This window comes from Megalobrama amblycephala, unplaced genomic scaffold (genome assembly GCF_018812025.1).
Source record: "Megalobrama amblycephala isolate DHTTF-2021 unplaced genomic scaffold, ASM1881202v1 scaffold373, whole genome shotgun sequence".
Classification (NCBI taxonomy): domain Eukaryota; kingdom Metazoa; phylum Chordata; class Actinopteri; order Cypriniformes; family Xenocyprididae; genus Megalobrama; species Megalobrama amblycephala.
Genome location: NW_025953350.1, coordinates 52812 through 70473, shown reverse-complemented (window position 1 = coordinate 70473; position 17662 = coordinate 52812).

Genomic DNA, 17662 nt, shown 5'->3' with positions numbered 1-17662 from the left:
ACAATGCACTGTTTAATCATCAACTGAAAACAGCATATAGCCTACCAAGAGATCGATTGTGATTTACGAATCGATATTGGTCTCATGCATGCGCAAAACAGCAAGGAGACATTTTAATTGTTTATTAATAAAGTAATGTTTTCTGAATCAGTGTCGGCTGCAAAGATGAAGTTGATATTGACTCTCATCATCTCCTCATGGATGCGCTAGAGAGAGAATGCACTTCATTCGGTTTAGTCTACATAATCAGAGTAGCCTATTTCTTTTCGTTTTGAATTAATTCGTTTTCGTTAAAGTAGGTATTTAAAGCTTTCTGTAGATATATTTCTCATGTCTGTGACTGTGAGGCAAGCAGCCGCTGAGTTTCAGTTCATTTAGCTGACGCGTTCCAGTTCACGCGCCAGTGATCGCGCCCGCGCCTCCATGTCATGATTATATTGTCTGGTATATTTGCTTCTTATTTATTACATCCAGGCAATTGGTTAATGAAACATTGATTAAAATTAAGATACAATTTTTACCAAACGAAATTCACTTTAAAGAAAGGCTTTCTACAAAATAAAACTTAATGAAGTGTTTAAAATCATGTCTGACCTTCTCCATGTCTCCCGATATATTGCGCATCTTATGATGCATCTTTCTCATGCTGTTAACTTTTCATAATCAAATAGATGAATTTAAAATATAACATAGGACTATTTAAACATAAATATGAAACTACGTTTTCTTTAATAGCTACCATCGTAGCCTATAGTACAGTACAGAGAAATTTCACGTGTGAATTACCCGTCATTTTAATTTTCATATTTTAATTATAATAACACATTTAATTGCTTTTATTTTTGTTCAAATGTTATAATAACACATTTAATTGCTTTTATTTTTGTTCAAATGTTATAATAACACATTTAATTGCTTTTATTTGTGAACAAAAATAAAAGCAATTAAATGTGTTATTATAATTAAAATATGAAAATTAAAATGATGGGTAGTAATAGATTATGACGGAATTTTTACGACCCTGTCCGTCAAAATGACGGACAATGTTAAAGTCTAATACAACCTCTGGTGTGAATCTTCACTGGCATCACGATTTGTTTTAATTATGATTTCAAAACTGTTCTCAGTGCATCACAATTCACCTTGTCTCTCCATTTTTTTTTTTTTTTTTTTTTTTTTAATACACAATAGGAGTTGTCACAATACAATTTAAGTAGCCCTTTATTACTAATAAAGGGTTGCATTACTAATAAAGGGCTGCAGTGATGACGTATTTTTGTAGGCCAACTTGGAAGAATGACCCTGGTTCCCTTGACAAAAAAAGAATAGGATTTTTCCATTGGCTTTTGGATTATTGCAGAAAATAAGCTCTGTGTCCAACAAAATTATGATTCTTACATATTTTGTTCATTATAATCTTCACAAATGAACAACTTTTATGAATTTTAACGTCTAAATATTATCAGCAGAAGTAAAAAGCTAAACATGGACCATCACTAAGCTTCTGACAACTCTTTCAGTCTTTATTTAAAAAATATTTTTCCTTCAAATTTGAGTTGTAGTAGTTTGCAAGAGCTTGATTATAAACACAACGAGGCTATGAAAGTGAAATAGTGTGTAGACGAGTTTTCCTGTTCGGTGTTATGACATTTAATGTTCCTGACAACCTCTGTAGTCCCATTTAGCAGAGGTGAGATCAAGTCACTAGTAAGTCTCAAGCCCCTACCATCAAGTGTCAAGTCTCAAGTCGCACTGCACACAAACCAGGCAAGTCCTGCTAAGGATCAAGTAAAGTCATTGTACCAAACAGAAACAAGTAGAGTTTATATTCTTAATTATTGTAGTGAACAGCACATTCTAGGGCCCAGTTTATGGCCGGGCCCCTCTCTGTCGTAACAGCGGACAAAGGTTTGCTACATTTTGATTGGATCTTGGTGGCCTAACACAAACAAACTGTCCAACGGCATCAGATAAAGATGTAAGGACAACATCCAGACCTCTCTTAGAGGGCAAGAAGAAGACCTCTTATACCAAGCCTGACAAGGACAGGACTTCTCATTGGTCCACAGGCAGTTTCTGCCCTTCACCCATCTAGAGACTACCTCCTAAGGTTGGCCACAGACCCGCCATAAAAATTGGGTGATCAATGGGTGAAACAAAGAGAAATCACAAAGATCCATCCAAATCCATTCACAACTATGTTTGAAAACCTTGGAATTGATTCAAACTACACATCTATTTCATACTTATTCACAGAAATAAGTATTCTCAGTGACAGCTATTTGTAGTGCAACATCTGATACAAATTCAGCTGTTAATGTACAATTGAACGACAGTTCAATCTTTTTCCATCATGTTTAGTCTCTATTCATTTAGAATATTGCCAAAGGTATTCTGGTGGTGGTTTGGAAAGTGAGAAATGCACTGGTAAACTTTAAAGACACTGTAAAGACTTCCAACTTTGTGCTTTATGCAAATGAGTTCCACAGGAGAAAGAAGGGTGGGTCACCCTCTGTGTGTCCCCTCTGATGCCAGCAGCCAATCACAGCACTCGAATGGAGAAGCGCCAAAATGCAATCTCCTCCTCATCGGAAAGGGATAAAGGTACCCTTTCAACAGACACTCCTTGTTCTGAGTCTCCCATCGGGTGAGACACAACAGATACACGGTTCTGAGTCTTAACTCTGTAAGGAGTGAGACATTAACAGATATTGTTCTGAGTCCCGGCTTGCGAAGCTGAGACACAACAGATACATCGTTCTGAGTCTGCCCTGCAAAGGGAGAAGACATAACAGATATACCGTTCTGAGCCTCTGGTCCATCCAGAAGAGACAACAACAGATCCCATGATCTGAGCCTACAGCTTGTGAGGCAGCAACAGAGACGACCACGTTCTGAGCCTCTAGCTTGTGAGGAAAGAGACATCAACAAACACTACGTTCAGAGTTTCCGTCCAGTGAGACAGTAACGACATCTGCAACAAGGTTAAGCTCAGGAGAGCAAACCTTCACTTCAAGGTACCTTCGTCTGCGTGTTCCAGATTAAGGACCTTCTGCACCTACACCAGGGCCTCATCTGCGTGTTCCAGATTTTAGGACCCTTTGGTGCTCCAGGAGATCAGCATCCCACAGAGCTTCGTGTTCAAGACTGTTGAAACAGATTCTGGCTCCTCTCCCCACTGCACTGTCACCCAGCACAACCAGTGGAAGACATCACCATCATCGGACTCGACCAAGTGGAACGTAAATATCACTTAACCAAACCTCTTTCCAGAGATCTTGGCATTGTTGTATATTATCAGTATATAATTTCCTAATTTCCATTAGATGTAATATAGCTGATGTTAGTTAATAACAAATAATCTTTCGTTTATTTGTTTGGTGCATAATAAGGTTCTTCACCTTATTATTTTCTGAGAAACAGTTTATCTTTCCATAAGATAGTGTAACTCTTCCATAGCCACACCCAACTTAATCACTTGTATTCTATGTGTCTTATGCACTTTATTCCTTTATCATTCATAGTATTCATCTAGTAGTTGTGTTAGTTATTCTTGTTTATCTTTTTTGTTAATAAAATGTATTTTATTACACTTGTGTCTTCCTTGTGCTGATAATACAGAAGAGGTTCTACAAGTTAGTAATATCACCAATCTTTCAAATAAATCAGCTGACCACTTTACATTAATTTTAAATGAATGAAAAGCCCCTGTTAAGAGGGTTCTTATACTGCCAAGGTAAAAGACCTGGACTGGTGCCCTGAACTAGGAAAAAGGGGGAAGTGGTCATCTGATGTACTCATAATCACACCTTAAGTGACGTGTGATCTTAAAATCACAACGTCAGTGGTGATGTGAGTACCAATCCGTACTTTACTTCGCGTCCTTGGATGGACAAAGTAAAAATCACTACATTATATATTTGTACTGTAATATTAATAATAGTAGTAATAATAATAATAATAATAATAATAATAATTTATTATAATACATATCTAATTCGGAATTATTATAACAACAATTATAAGAAAATGTTGAAAATGAAAAAAATAAGTGAGTTAGTTTATCTTTGCTTACTCAGCCAAAAAAAAGAAAAAAAAAAAAAAAAGAAATGTCCTCCCACGTTTAACTGCTTAATTAACTGCTTTAATTATATTGGTTTTATAGTAAATGCCATGAGTTACTTTGCTTACTCAGCAAAAAAAAAAAGAAATGTCCTCCCACTTTCAACTGCTTTTTCCCCCCACCAAATTTCTTGTGTAAATATTTGTATGACCATAAAAAGATTTAACAACAGACATAAACTGAACAAGTTTTACAGACATTTGACAAACAAAAATGGAATAATGAGCCCCTAAACAAAGGGAGTGGGGGGCCCACCAGCTTCTTTAAGTACTACTGCATCTCATCCTCATGGACTGCACCAAATTTGGCATTTCTTGCTGTGAGATGTTACTTTACTCTTCCGCCAAGGCATCTGCAACACATCCAGGTGGACAAATGGTTACACGTGGTTTGGCACTGCAAGGACGATCAGCTGCCTTTTCTGTTTCCCTGTAGCGCTGTCTTGGGTGCCTTACATTACAGACATTGCAGTTTATTGCTCTGTTCACATCTGCAGTCTTCATGCCTCCTGTAGCATGACTATGGCATATTCCCACTGGTGATCAGGAACCCTGGGCATCTTTCTCCTGATGTTTTTCAGATTAGGTAGAAAGGTCTCTTTAGTATCCCAAATTGTAACTTAAGACCTTAATTGTCTTCTATCTGTAATCCCTTTTAAGGACTTTTCCACAGTCCAAGTGCAATAATTGTTTATGGTTCACTGAACATGCATGAAAGACATTGTTTAAACCCTTTACAAATAAGAATATGTAAACTTTATTTGGATATTACAAAATTATCTTTAAAATACAGTATGCTGAAAAGGGTACATTTTCTTTTTTTTGCTGAGTATAATTTCTATGAAATATCACCTACAGGGAAGTGACAGAAATGAACTGTTTTGCTGATAACTTCCAAAAATGAGCTTATTGAAATAACCAATTGTCCCAGTTTAGATGAAAACCAATTAACAGGCAACACAAGTAAACCACGTTTACAAGACTTTATTAATAAACGTTTACAAGACTTTATTAATAACATATTCTAACATGTCAGCGGAAAATTTACAGACTCATATTTTCCACTCATGCAGTTACAGATGCAGCTTTTCGACTGTACCACTTCTACTTTGGCTCCACGAGATGAGAACACACTTTTATAATTTCTTAAATCAAGAAAGAGTCAGAGTTTACGATCCGCTGTATGGACACTTTCCTGTCACATATCACACATGCACACTTTAATAAGCCCACAGAACGCAAATCAGGGTAAGAGGCAAAAATCTTGCTGTGTCGATTGGTTTATGCTTAAGCCATTTATGACATTTACTATGTTAAAGGAAAATGGGTTTACTTGACCATATGCATCGTCGGCTTAAGCGTAATCGGGCATGGATCTTAATTTTGTCAAGCCATTTTCTTCATTTAGTCAAGCAACTCTCAATTACTAAAATTTGATTTGATTCATGTAACCACTGCCATTTTCAAGACAAGGAAAAGCTTTAAAGGATTACTCCACTTTTAAATAAACTTTTGCTGATAATTTACTCACCTCCATGTCATCCAAGATGTCCATGTCTTTCTTTCTTCAGTCGAAAAGAAATTAAGGTTTTTGATGTAAACATTCTAGGATTTTTCTCCATATCATTCATTTCAATGGGCACCAAACGGTTGAAGGTCCAAATGGCAGTTTCAGTGCAGCTTCAAAGGGCTTTAAACGACACCAGACGATGAATAAGGGTCTTATCTAGCGAAACGATTGGTCATTTAAAAAAAAAAAAAAAAGTTTGTTTTATAAGCACAAATGCTGGCCTTGCTCTTTTCTCCGATGCGCGTTCGTGACGTCACGCAATACGCAATTACGTTGAAAAGGTCACTGTTGACGTAGGCGGAAGTATCGAGTCAGTGTTTACATTACAAATGTGCAGAAGGAGGATCGTATACACATATTCAAATGTCTTTGTGTCAGTTTATTGTTTAACCCTTTGAGCGGAACGTTCCCACATATGGGATGTTTATTTCTGTGCCCCTGGGCGTACGGTTCCACATATGGGATTTAGAATGTTCAGCGACGTCACATAACTGCTAGATTCAAACTGTGCTTTCGCGCTCTGGCTGCGAGACGGACGCGCGCTCTCTTGTCATCACAGCTATGCAGTGTTTTCAGCCACATAATGTTTCTTTTCAGGGTTTCAGACATTTAAATACGCATAAGCACCATTAAACAATACATTTGGAGTTTATAAAATACACACTGATGTCAGACGTCAGTGGAAGCATCAATAAACAGTGAATTCAAATGGAGAATACGAACCGACGTCATGCCGTGTTGCATGCCGGGCGGCGCCGCCATTTTGACAGGATCGCCCCCTACTACTTGCACTGAAATGAATACAGATACTTGCTTACCTTTTGTTTTGTTTCTGCCATTAAGTGGAACATTCACATTTTTAAGGGTATCGTTTTCAGGGAACAGAAGCTATTTTATAGCATCGCATCATAATTTTATTTATTTTTTAACTGAAGTTTTGTAGAATTTCGTTTACAATGTTCATCTGTTTACGTGTCGCACACTGGACGCTCGCTGCTGCTTCAGCCATCATATGAATATCCAAATAAAAGTATGTGTTCAAAACGCTGAGAAAAATCTATTCATTTATTTGTTGGAAACGTTTAAATGATGCTTAAACGAGCATATTGAGTAGGCCTACAACTGTTGTCATTGTAAATATTCCTTTCCACGATCCCAGAGAATCAGAGATTATGGGTCACTCAGCGGACAGACGGACACGAACACACTGTATTTTTATATTTATTTCAACAGATGACAAACAAAATATTTAAGATTAACAGATATGTACAGAATCTTGTGTTTGTCTCGGTGCATTAAGCGTTTCTTCATTCTTAAAAGCATTTGAATGTCCCCGTTCAAGTTCTACTAATTCACGAGCGGAGTGAGAGTCAGACTCGCAAAAGGTAATGTTAATTATTAAACCAAAAATTAAAAAAAACACTCAGCAATGTGATTCTTTTATTGAGTGATATGCAGTGGGTTTAATCAGTGCCATTACTAAAAGATTTGCCATCCAGCATCTTCTCGTCATCTCTTCGACCTGCTTCCCTTGCTGTTTTTACACGTAGAAAAGGCAAAAAACTTTGCTCATTGTCCAGTTCTCTCTCAGAACGATTATCAGAGTTACTATCGCCATTATCGATGCAGCATTAATGACATACAATGGTGAAATTTTTCACAATCATGACAGAAAACAAATTACTGAACTAAACTCAATGACGGAAAGGCTGCGCGATCCTGTCAAGATGGCGTATAAGCAAAGAAGTTACCCAGAACTCAACGCGGCGTGACGTCAGAATCGTATTCTCTATAGAATTTGCCGACATTTATTCATATCAGACACACATAATGGGTCTACGTAACTATAAAGTTTACTCTCTTATTCTTCTAGTTCACCAGCCACTTACTTGCATATATTTCAGGAGAAACTGATGTATTCACCTGCTGTAAATCAGACTGACAGAACTCTGTGAACTGCAGCGCAAACTAAGATGGCGGCGTCCATCTCGCATGGCGTCGCCATGGAAACAATAAGGGCAAACGTTCTAAAATAAGGGTCGCCTTAAAAAAAAACTCACTCTGGCGGTCAGTTAGAATATTTTAAACTCACGCTTGAAAGGTGTGCGTATCCTGGGTGTTTTAATATTAGAAAGCCTAAAAGAAGGACAGGACAGAAATTTGTGACTTTTCATAGATTTCCTATACACAATCCTGAGCGAATGAAACTGTGGTTGCTACGCCTACGTCAACCGTGACCTTTTCAATGTAATTGCGTATTACGTGACGTCACGAACGCGCATCGGAGAAAAGAGCAAAGCCAGCATTTGTGCTTATAAAACTTAAACTTTTTTTTTTTTTTTTTTTTTTTAAATGACCTATCGTTTCGCTAGATAAGACCCTTATTCATCATCTGGTATCGTTTAAAGCCCTTTGAAGCTGCACTGAAGCTGCCATTTGGACCTTCAACCGTTTGGTGCCCATTGAAATGAATGATATGGAGAAAAATCCTAGAATGTTTACATCAAAAACCTTAATTTCTTTTCGACTGAAGAAAGACAGACATGGACATCTTGGATGACATGGGGGTGAGTAAATTATCAGCAAAAGTTTATTTAAAAGTGAACTAATCCTTTAAGTAAATTCACAAGAAGTGTTAAAATGCTAACTCATTTCCTGGTTTTGGCTTACAAAAATACATCATCCCTGCAGCACTCTAATAGTGAAAAGCAATAATTATAAAATACTTTTTAAAATAATTACAAATTAATAATAAATTGAAACATACATAGTCAAGCCATTTTAACTAAATATAGCATCAAATATGTCTTAAAAACGTAAGTAACATTACAAGTAATAATTAGGGGTGTAACAGATCATAGTTGATGATTGGTACTGACCCCAGGCCCCACGGTTCGTCAAGCATGTGATTCGTGGGATTAACTGTGAAGTTTAATTCGGTAACTCAATTCGGTTCTCTCAGAGAGACGCGTTTCAGACAGCGTGCAAACACTGAATTGATTCCTCTTTTGCATCTCTTTGCACTTGAAAGGACACAAACTATCAAAATACACTGCCCTCCAAAAGTTTGGAAATGCCCTAGAAAAGTTGGGTTTTTGACAATATTGACATGAATCCTTTTTAATTTGTGATTTAATTTTTCACTGATAAGGGACTACACAAACTACAAAAACATATTTTGTTATATAAACAGTTTATACATAGAAAAAAACTTAAATTTTCGATTCATCAAAATATCTACCATTAGCAGCTATCTGACCTAAACTGGGTTCTTATTGGTTCATTGTATTCTAAACTTAATTGCCAATCAGTTGTTGAAGCTATTAAGGTGTGCTGACCCAAAAAACTTTTACAAACCTGGGCCAAGTTTAAACTAGTAACCAGGCATCACAGCTGACAAAGGGGCATGTCTGACTTTGACATGTGTATATATTGCCATTATTATGTAATCAAAATGAAAATGATCATTGCTGGTCTTCAAGTGATAATGTCAAATTACTGTAATGTATTTGCACCAAAAAATAAGGATTTATGCTGATATCGTCCAAAACCACACTTTGCCAGGGGTGTTTCCAAACTTTTGGAGGGCAGTGTACCTCGCCAAGTATTCTCGTGTAAATATTCGCTTATGTCTTAAGTGAATGTGAAAAGTTGAGAAAGCAATCAGATGTGTATCATATTGCATTTGTGCATTAGATCTTAAAGTGACAGCAGCCTATAAATACCTGCATCTCAATATTAATCAAACAACAAAACATAGCTTTAACAAAGATTACTCTATTTAATTCATACAGTGAACAATATAGTGTTAATTACATTTCTATACCTGAATACTACTGTTAGAGCTTACTTTATTTTTAACTTATTATTGTATTTATCTATGCTTAATTGGTGTATTTGTTCTTATTTTATTACCACCTGTTCACTTGTCTTTTAATAATGTTTAAATGTTTGTTTAATCGTTTTTGTTTTTTGCTGAACTGTAATATTATCTGAACCATGAGTTTTGTGATACGTGGCACCACTAGTAATAAACCAATAGTGAAATGCCTTCAGTATCTAAGGGTACGTTTACACGACAACGATATGGTTAAAACTGAGAAGTTTTTCCTTTTGAGTTTTCAGTGTACAGATGACACCATTGTCAAAATGATCCCCATTCATACGAATCCATGAAAATGACTAAAAACACTGTATTCTGCTGGCAGGCCATTAGATGGCGATGAAACACTATAGACTGAACATGTAATGCGCATGTGCATGACATCATAATTTTCACAGATTCGTGGTGTTTACACGGAGACTGTTTTCAAAAACGTGCACTTTGAAACCCGTTGCACTCCACACAACACGCTGTTGTCTTGTAACTGAATGGCCAAAACGCATAAAAAGTTTTCAGTTTTTGGTTCAAAACAGTGCTGTGTAAACGGCCTTTAAGAGTGCTTTTATTATTTAAAGGTTTTCCAGACAAGGGCAAAGATTGAATTTTTTTTTTTCTTTTTTTTTTTCCCCCCCTGGAATTATTGCTCTTAGATTATTATTATTATTATTATTATCATTATCAAGGGCCAAGCACAAAAGGTGTGTAGGCACCTATTGTAATCGTTAGTGTTCTTATTATTATTCTTCCGCCATTGAAGTCTATGGCAGCCCATAGAACTCTATGCGGGAAAGTTGTGAAATTTTGGCACACTGATAGAGGGCATTCTGAAATGTGTCTATAGCAAATTTGGAGTCTCTAACTCAATCCCTCTAGCGCCACCACCTGTCCAAAGTTTCACTCATGTTTATACTAATAACATTTGAATCATAAGGGTTAGAAACAAAATTATTTTCTCATCTGATTCCTTGGCTCAAGCCAATTCGATTGTACCCTATGGCTTCATTTTGCATCATGATAATTTGTCCGCCATGTTGAATTTTGCGAAAAACCTACTTTTTTGAACTCGTCCTAGACTCGGATCATCTTCAGACCATGCTGGCAAAAATTATTATTATTATTATTATTATTATTATTATTATTATTAAAAGCTTTTTGATTAACCCAACCATTCTTGAATAACACACAAATTAATTTAACGTAGAGCACCCCAAATTGGACTCAAGGCTATATCTCCGCAATGCTTTATTATATTCAGACCAAACTTGGTACATGCCATCCCAAGCATGACCAGAGGCTACATGCTGCGTTTCGGTGCCACACCACCTACTGGTCCGGAGATATGAAAAATGGATATTTTTGCTTATAAACTTCTGAAGTGTTTGTCCAGAAATCATAAAAGTGGTCCCATCAGATTCTGGGCATCATGCTGAGTTGAATGATATCCAATTTTCCCATATCATCCATTTTGGGCATCAGCCATTTTGAATTTTGAATTTTATGAACGCATTAGCGTATTGTTACGAAACTCTGTATGGATAAACATCACAATGACCTGAAGGAGCCTGAGAAGTTTCAAGCCAGCGCCACCTAGTGGTAAAATCAAATATTCAAATGCTTATAACTTTGTGTGTGGTCGACTTTTCACAGGAGTCATCTTCGACTCCTGAATCCTTGCCGAGTCCAACGATAAAAAACATGCTAGGTTTTGACTTATGGTTTGTGCGAAGTGGTGATTTAGCGCTTAAAAAACATTTGCCAATATCTTCTAAACCGTTACTCCGATCGAGACGAAACCACCGTAGGAAACACAGAACCTTAGCTGGTTAACTATACGCTAATGCCCAAATGTCAAAATTTTGATAGGAAGTGGCAAAAAAAAAAATCAATACAAAGTCATCCATTTATCATTTTTTATGTTCTCATACATATAAATGTTTATAATTCCAAAACGAAATGAGATATTTGACACACATGTATGGGCTCACTTTGAGGACACTTTAAAAAAGTGGTGGGATTGTGCCTCTTGGTGGCGCTATAATTGAACAAAACACAAAATTGCCATTAACTGCAATATAGTATTATGATATAAAATGCTCTATTATATGAATGCATTGGTGTACCATTACGAAACTTCTGTATATGTCATCGGCACCATGCTCTGAAGGTTCTCAAATGGTTTTGAGACAGCGCCACATTGTGGTCAAACGTTATAATGTTTTTTTTTTGTTGTTTTTTTTTTTTAAATGCTAATAGCTTTATATAAATGTGGCCTAATGTGTTGTGGCAAAAAATCAACTGACTCTTACTGCATAAGAGATAAACGCATCCAATTGTCTTTCGAAAGTTTTATTTTTTGCAAGAAAGGTCAGACAGTCATACAGGCTCACAAGTAGCTGCAGAGTCACTTTTATATCTCTAACCTCCAAGGCTGAAGCCTCTGTCCTTTTACCATAATAGGAACATGTTTACCACTTTAGTGTTTTTCCACTTGTAAGAATGCATACTTAAGCACTTCTGAGAAAAACAAAATCATTTAACCAGAAGCGTATATGTAAAATCATATGGAAATTATACAGAAACTCAGATTTTCCCCCACAATACTTCACTAAGGCAAAAATGCATATCTTCTTAAAAAATATGAAGAAAAGCAAATTTACATTATTACATCACATTTATACTCTTCATCTCTGATTTTCATACAAACAACAAATTGAGATACATCGCCCAATCATAGAACTAAAGATAGCATCCTTCATTTTACAGACATATAGCATGTACCGTCAGTTGTATAACATCTTTTCATAACAGATCTATTTTGTAGCCCACAATGTGTCATAGTCCGTTGATGTGTCCTTGGTGGTGATTTGGAATTCCTTGAGCTGATTTCACCTGTACACAAATGTCAGACAGGATAGAAGACATTTCTTTTCAATAGTTCAACATGTCATGTTCACACAATTCGGTTTATGCCACTTATTGTTTAGCCCCTTCCATTCCCAAAAATGGGGTCTTCCAACCTAATTTAAAAAATTTCAACCATATTTTCAGCCATACATGAATTTATTTACCATCCCCCTTTTTGATGCATTGCCCATCAATTTACCGTAGTGGTTGAAGAAATGTTTCTCTAAACAACATTTGCCATCAACACTAAACTAAACAGCGTCTTTAATTCTGCAACCAGATTTCCTCCAGCTTTCGCTGCCTCTGAACATGCTCTGTAAAGAGTTAGAAGAATCAAGGTTATTTTCAGATAACAGATTACACACAATCTCCTCTGTCTGCTCCGACACTTCCTACAGAAACAGAGTCTTTTTTCATTAGTTTGGGCAGCACAAACAGGAATTCAAACAGCACCCCAAGATAGAGGTCTTCACGGGTCCAAAAATTCATACCCGAACCCGAAGAGACCCGTAAATGTGCTACACGGAACCGACCCGGCCCGACTATTATTTTGAAAGTTGGACCCGAACCCGTGCAGAACCGAGAAATGCCATAAATGTACTACCCGGACCCGTCTAAGCTGGACCCGAACCCGACTGGACCCGATCGGCACATAGGTCTGTAACGAATGTAGCGGTTATTAATAAATTTATGGATGAAATATGAATATAATAATTCATAAGGTTATGAATAAATTATGATTCATATATCGACCCAACGGGGAATTAAACATATATTGTGAATCAATTACAACGAATTATAATCAATTACATATATGATTAGTTCTGGTTTAATAATTATTTAGAGAAACTGTTCGTTTGTCCAGCAAACTAAGTCCCTCACAGAATATTATAAACAGAGTTATTCTCTGGCCATGAAAATAACTTGCTATTATAGCATCAAAGCATAAAGCGATCGAAAAACGTTAAAGTGACTTGGTCTTCAGTTGAAAGAACAACAGAACAATCAAGCATGAATTAAGTGTTTAATATATGCAGCTACGGCTACAGAGATTATAGGCTACGTCTAAAATATATACAGAAGTATACACATATATATATATATATACACAAGAGTGAGAATGAAGAAAAGACATGGAAAGATGATCAAAGGATGGCAAATTCTTTGTTAAACCTTTTTGAGAGAGAGCCAGCACAGAAATCAGTTTAGACAAATTCAGATAAATGATAATACTTGCTTATTGGTTCAAGTCCGTGTGTAGCAGTTTCAATGCGCCTGGCTGGGTTGGTCCTTTCAGAGAGGGTTTCTCCGGCGGGGTTTTCAAAAGAGGTTTAAGCTTAAGTAACTTAGACGAAGAGAGAGAAAGTCTAAGGAAGTGGTCCTCCCGAACTGCGCGCGTGGTTGGGAAGCGCGGTCACCTGAGGCGTCCGTGCACAAGGTGCTCGTGAGTCAGTCGGGAGACAAGGAGAAGAAGAAGAGAGGCGAGTGAAGGTATGTGTCGTTGTCTTTATGGAAACCCAAGCTAACACACCTCCTGAATTGTAGCGACCAATAGATGCGCAGCACTATTTGGTGGGCAAAGTTGCTTTGTTTGGTCTCCTAGCTGAATTTGCATACTTGATGATTATCCGATCGGATTTCGAGATGGAGTACGTTCTTCACAGGATCATTAAACACATAGAAAAATGCATTTGTCCGTTTTGTGACATGTCTCAATGAATAGCTCAAGTCCGGAGCTTTAAAACGAGATCAAACTCGATAGGTCGGAAAGGCATAGGGAAGAAGTTATGGTTTACAGACAGAATTCCACTATTACCATGCACACTAGCACAAATACACTCCTTTAAACACTAGGAAACATGCATACGCTTCAAAATACAGGATGGGTATATGTTGGTATAATTTGTATTTTACATATACAGTCAAAAATGTATGTTTGTGAGTTTCTGTATGTGTCTGTGTGTGTGTTTTTGTGTGTCCCTGTGTGTGTGGGGTGTTGGAATGTGGATCTGGTCAGTCTCTGGGGGGGGTGCTCCTTTTGAAGTCACCAAAGTGAGGAAGTTGGACTTTCCTGTTTACCATCGCAGGCCCACAAACCTGCCGAAAGTCAAAGCCGTCCGGCGCCGATTTAGTGATTTATAAACAAAGTTCACCAGGTTAAAAGCGTTCTGAAAACTCCAAAGTTTATTGACTCTGAACGGATCCATCCAGGCGTTACAGTCTATTCCACAGCAAATTGCTATTAATAAGTCAATAAACAAGTTGCGAAAATAAAACGTGTTGTCTTACCTAATATTAGTAGGCTATAGCTTTCTCCCTTGTAGGCCTACCTGACTGTGATGCACTTGCCAAGAAAGTTCATCCGTTATTTCTCTCTTGCCGATTGAAATGCTTAATCCACTCATTATTCCAGCTTTAAAAGTTCACTTGCTGTCACGATGACAAATGCGACTTTGCAGTTTTGCATTATTTCGTTGTATCTCGAGACTCGAGTCAACTCACATAATAAAATAACTTTGACTGTTTGCCCTTTTGAACTATAATAACGATTGCTTGTTCAGTGACATAGATGCTGACGTTAGCATTACTTATTTGCAGTCATTTCTGTGCTTTCTGAGCCGAGTCTGACCAAAACTTTAGATATAACAAGACGGCATAATGTTATTATAAAAACAGGAGAAAGAAAGTGCGCTCGCATGTGACATGCGCGTTAGCTGGAGCAACCTGAAACAAGCTTTAAGCGTCACAGAAAACATTTCGTGTGATAGTTCATGTTTTGTTAATGATTTGAAATAGGCTATGTTATTTAAATGCGAATGTGCAAGGCTACAAGCAGTTCTTGAGATTTGAAGTTTGTTTGCATTACTGTTGCACACGATAGGAATAGTAAAACTCGATGATTGCAGTTCGCTTGCATTAACTCCGCCCGCTCTGCTTCTGATGGCTGGGGTCACTCGTGTTTTTTCACCTTATTTCCCGGCTCATACTTTTCAAGTTACAAAACACGCACAGCGCTGACTGACTCCCAACACGGCCGGGTGATCTCCGAATCAAATCGGCTCGGGTATACACACAATGTTAATCAGACCCGGGAACCGAAGTAATAGATTAGGACCCGACCCGGACCCGGCTGACCATTTAAAATATAGTCCCGAACCCGTACGGGTCCCGGGTCGGGTCCCGGGTCCTCGGGTCTTCGGGTCTTCTTTGTAGACCTCTACCCCAAGAGTCTACCACCCCGAACCAATAATGGGTGTCTGTGTAGATGGTGACAATTTTGTCAGTCATCAGTTTAGTGAGGGTCAAATAATTAGAGGACAGCAGCCCTGAAACTAACACTTCACATTCCATGGTCACAACTTATCCTTTGCAGTTCAGACCTTTTGTTTTGTCTCTGAAGGCAGAGCCATCTACAAACAACACATTCTCACAGTTACCAAGTGGTTTGTCCTAGCAGGTCAGGTCATGGTGTGCAGACCTGATCAAGGATAGTCAAACAACAATGATGTTTCTTCCCATCCTCCTTTGTTCTCCCACCAGTCCTTCATACTGTGAATGTTACTGGGCTCTCTGGATAATTTTTGATTGCCAGTGTGTCACTGTTTCTCTGCCGTCAAGTCTACAACATTTTACGTTTAGCACATGTAATGGATAAATTGTCCACTTTGGTGGCTGAACACAAAAAAGGCTTGACGCTCACTGTCCAAAAGATTCCATTGTCCACAGCATAATTTTCCAAAACTGAAGTATTATTTATTACAAAAAAGCAACTGTATGCAAAATCAAAAAATCAAAATCTCAAATAACTAAAGGATTGAAAAGATAACAAGTAGATTGAATCAGTCTATTTCGCATGGTGTCAGGCCGTGAGGTCAAAGACTGTCACTTCCGGTTCTGGCCACGCCCTCAGGTGAAGTCACAGGTCCTTTATTTCCAGAGGCCTTACATCTCCAACTTCAACCCCTAGATGGTGTCAACTCAAATAACAGCTCACATAAGATATTTAATAAACATAATACTTAAATTAATCCTATTTTAGCTCCTACAGCACACATAGCTGACAGTGTTTAAATTTAGACCCTCAGTTGAATTTAGACAAGGGATTTTAACCCATGGACGGCAATCTTCAATTTCACAATTCCAATTTTCTATAAATACTTAAACATACTAATCCAGAGAGTAATTCAAATCAACATCAAAAATGACAAAAGTAGTCATAATTACCATTTGCAGACAGAGCTGGATAACCAATCCACTTAAAGCTCGTCCCATGTTCTGTATTGTCTTTTCATCAGATTCAATCAGAATTATCGGCTTGTCAAAATTTGTCATTTCACTTAACCCATCTGTAATGATAAAACACTCATTCCAGAGGTTAATGACACACACACCCTCTGAGGACAGAATATTTCCCCAAACTAACACATACAAAACATAGTTCAGTCGCCCTCACACTCACTCATACTCATACTAGGCACACATGAACTGCTTGTTTTCAGGGCTTGCTTTTGGGGTTAAATCTAAAAAACATATTTAAACTTGGCATTTTTTCTTTACTTAGTTTTTACATGATCTCTTATCCAGTCTCAAAACATATGTTCATTATAATTATTTTTATAAAAGTCAGCTGGGTTGTTTTGGTTCTAATCTCATTACTTTTTGTTTAAGCTTTAGCAGGCTGATGACAGAGTATATTTGCCTCTACCCCAGCCGTCTCTCTCTCTCTCTTACTGCACAAATAATCTTTTCAACAGCCTCACAAGATTGTAACTTAGACCAGGAGCATGTTTAAGTTCTTTAGGTTAAATGCTAAATTCACTTAACTTTCTCTTCAGTCTGCAAAATCGGTCTTCATCTTTAGCCGCCACCATGCCTTGGAATTATCCTCTGCCATGTCTAATGACCTGTGAAAACTATGATAGAGACATGTTAGTTTAAAATCAACACAGCCTCATGAATTCAGGGATTCATCATAATACTGAATCCTAAACTTCTATACAGTTCTTGCCAATAGGGCAACCAACATCATGTTAATAAATTTTGCTATGGTCTCCCTAGAAATTACAGACAATCACCTCATGGTCTCAGTCGGCTCTTGAAAGCTCATTCCCATCAGCTCTTTATCAATAATCATTTTCCTCAGGGTCTTGTCCCCTGGCATAGTTGCATCGAGTTGTGGACAC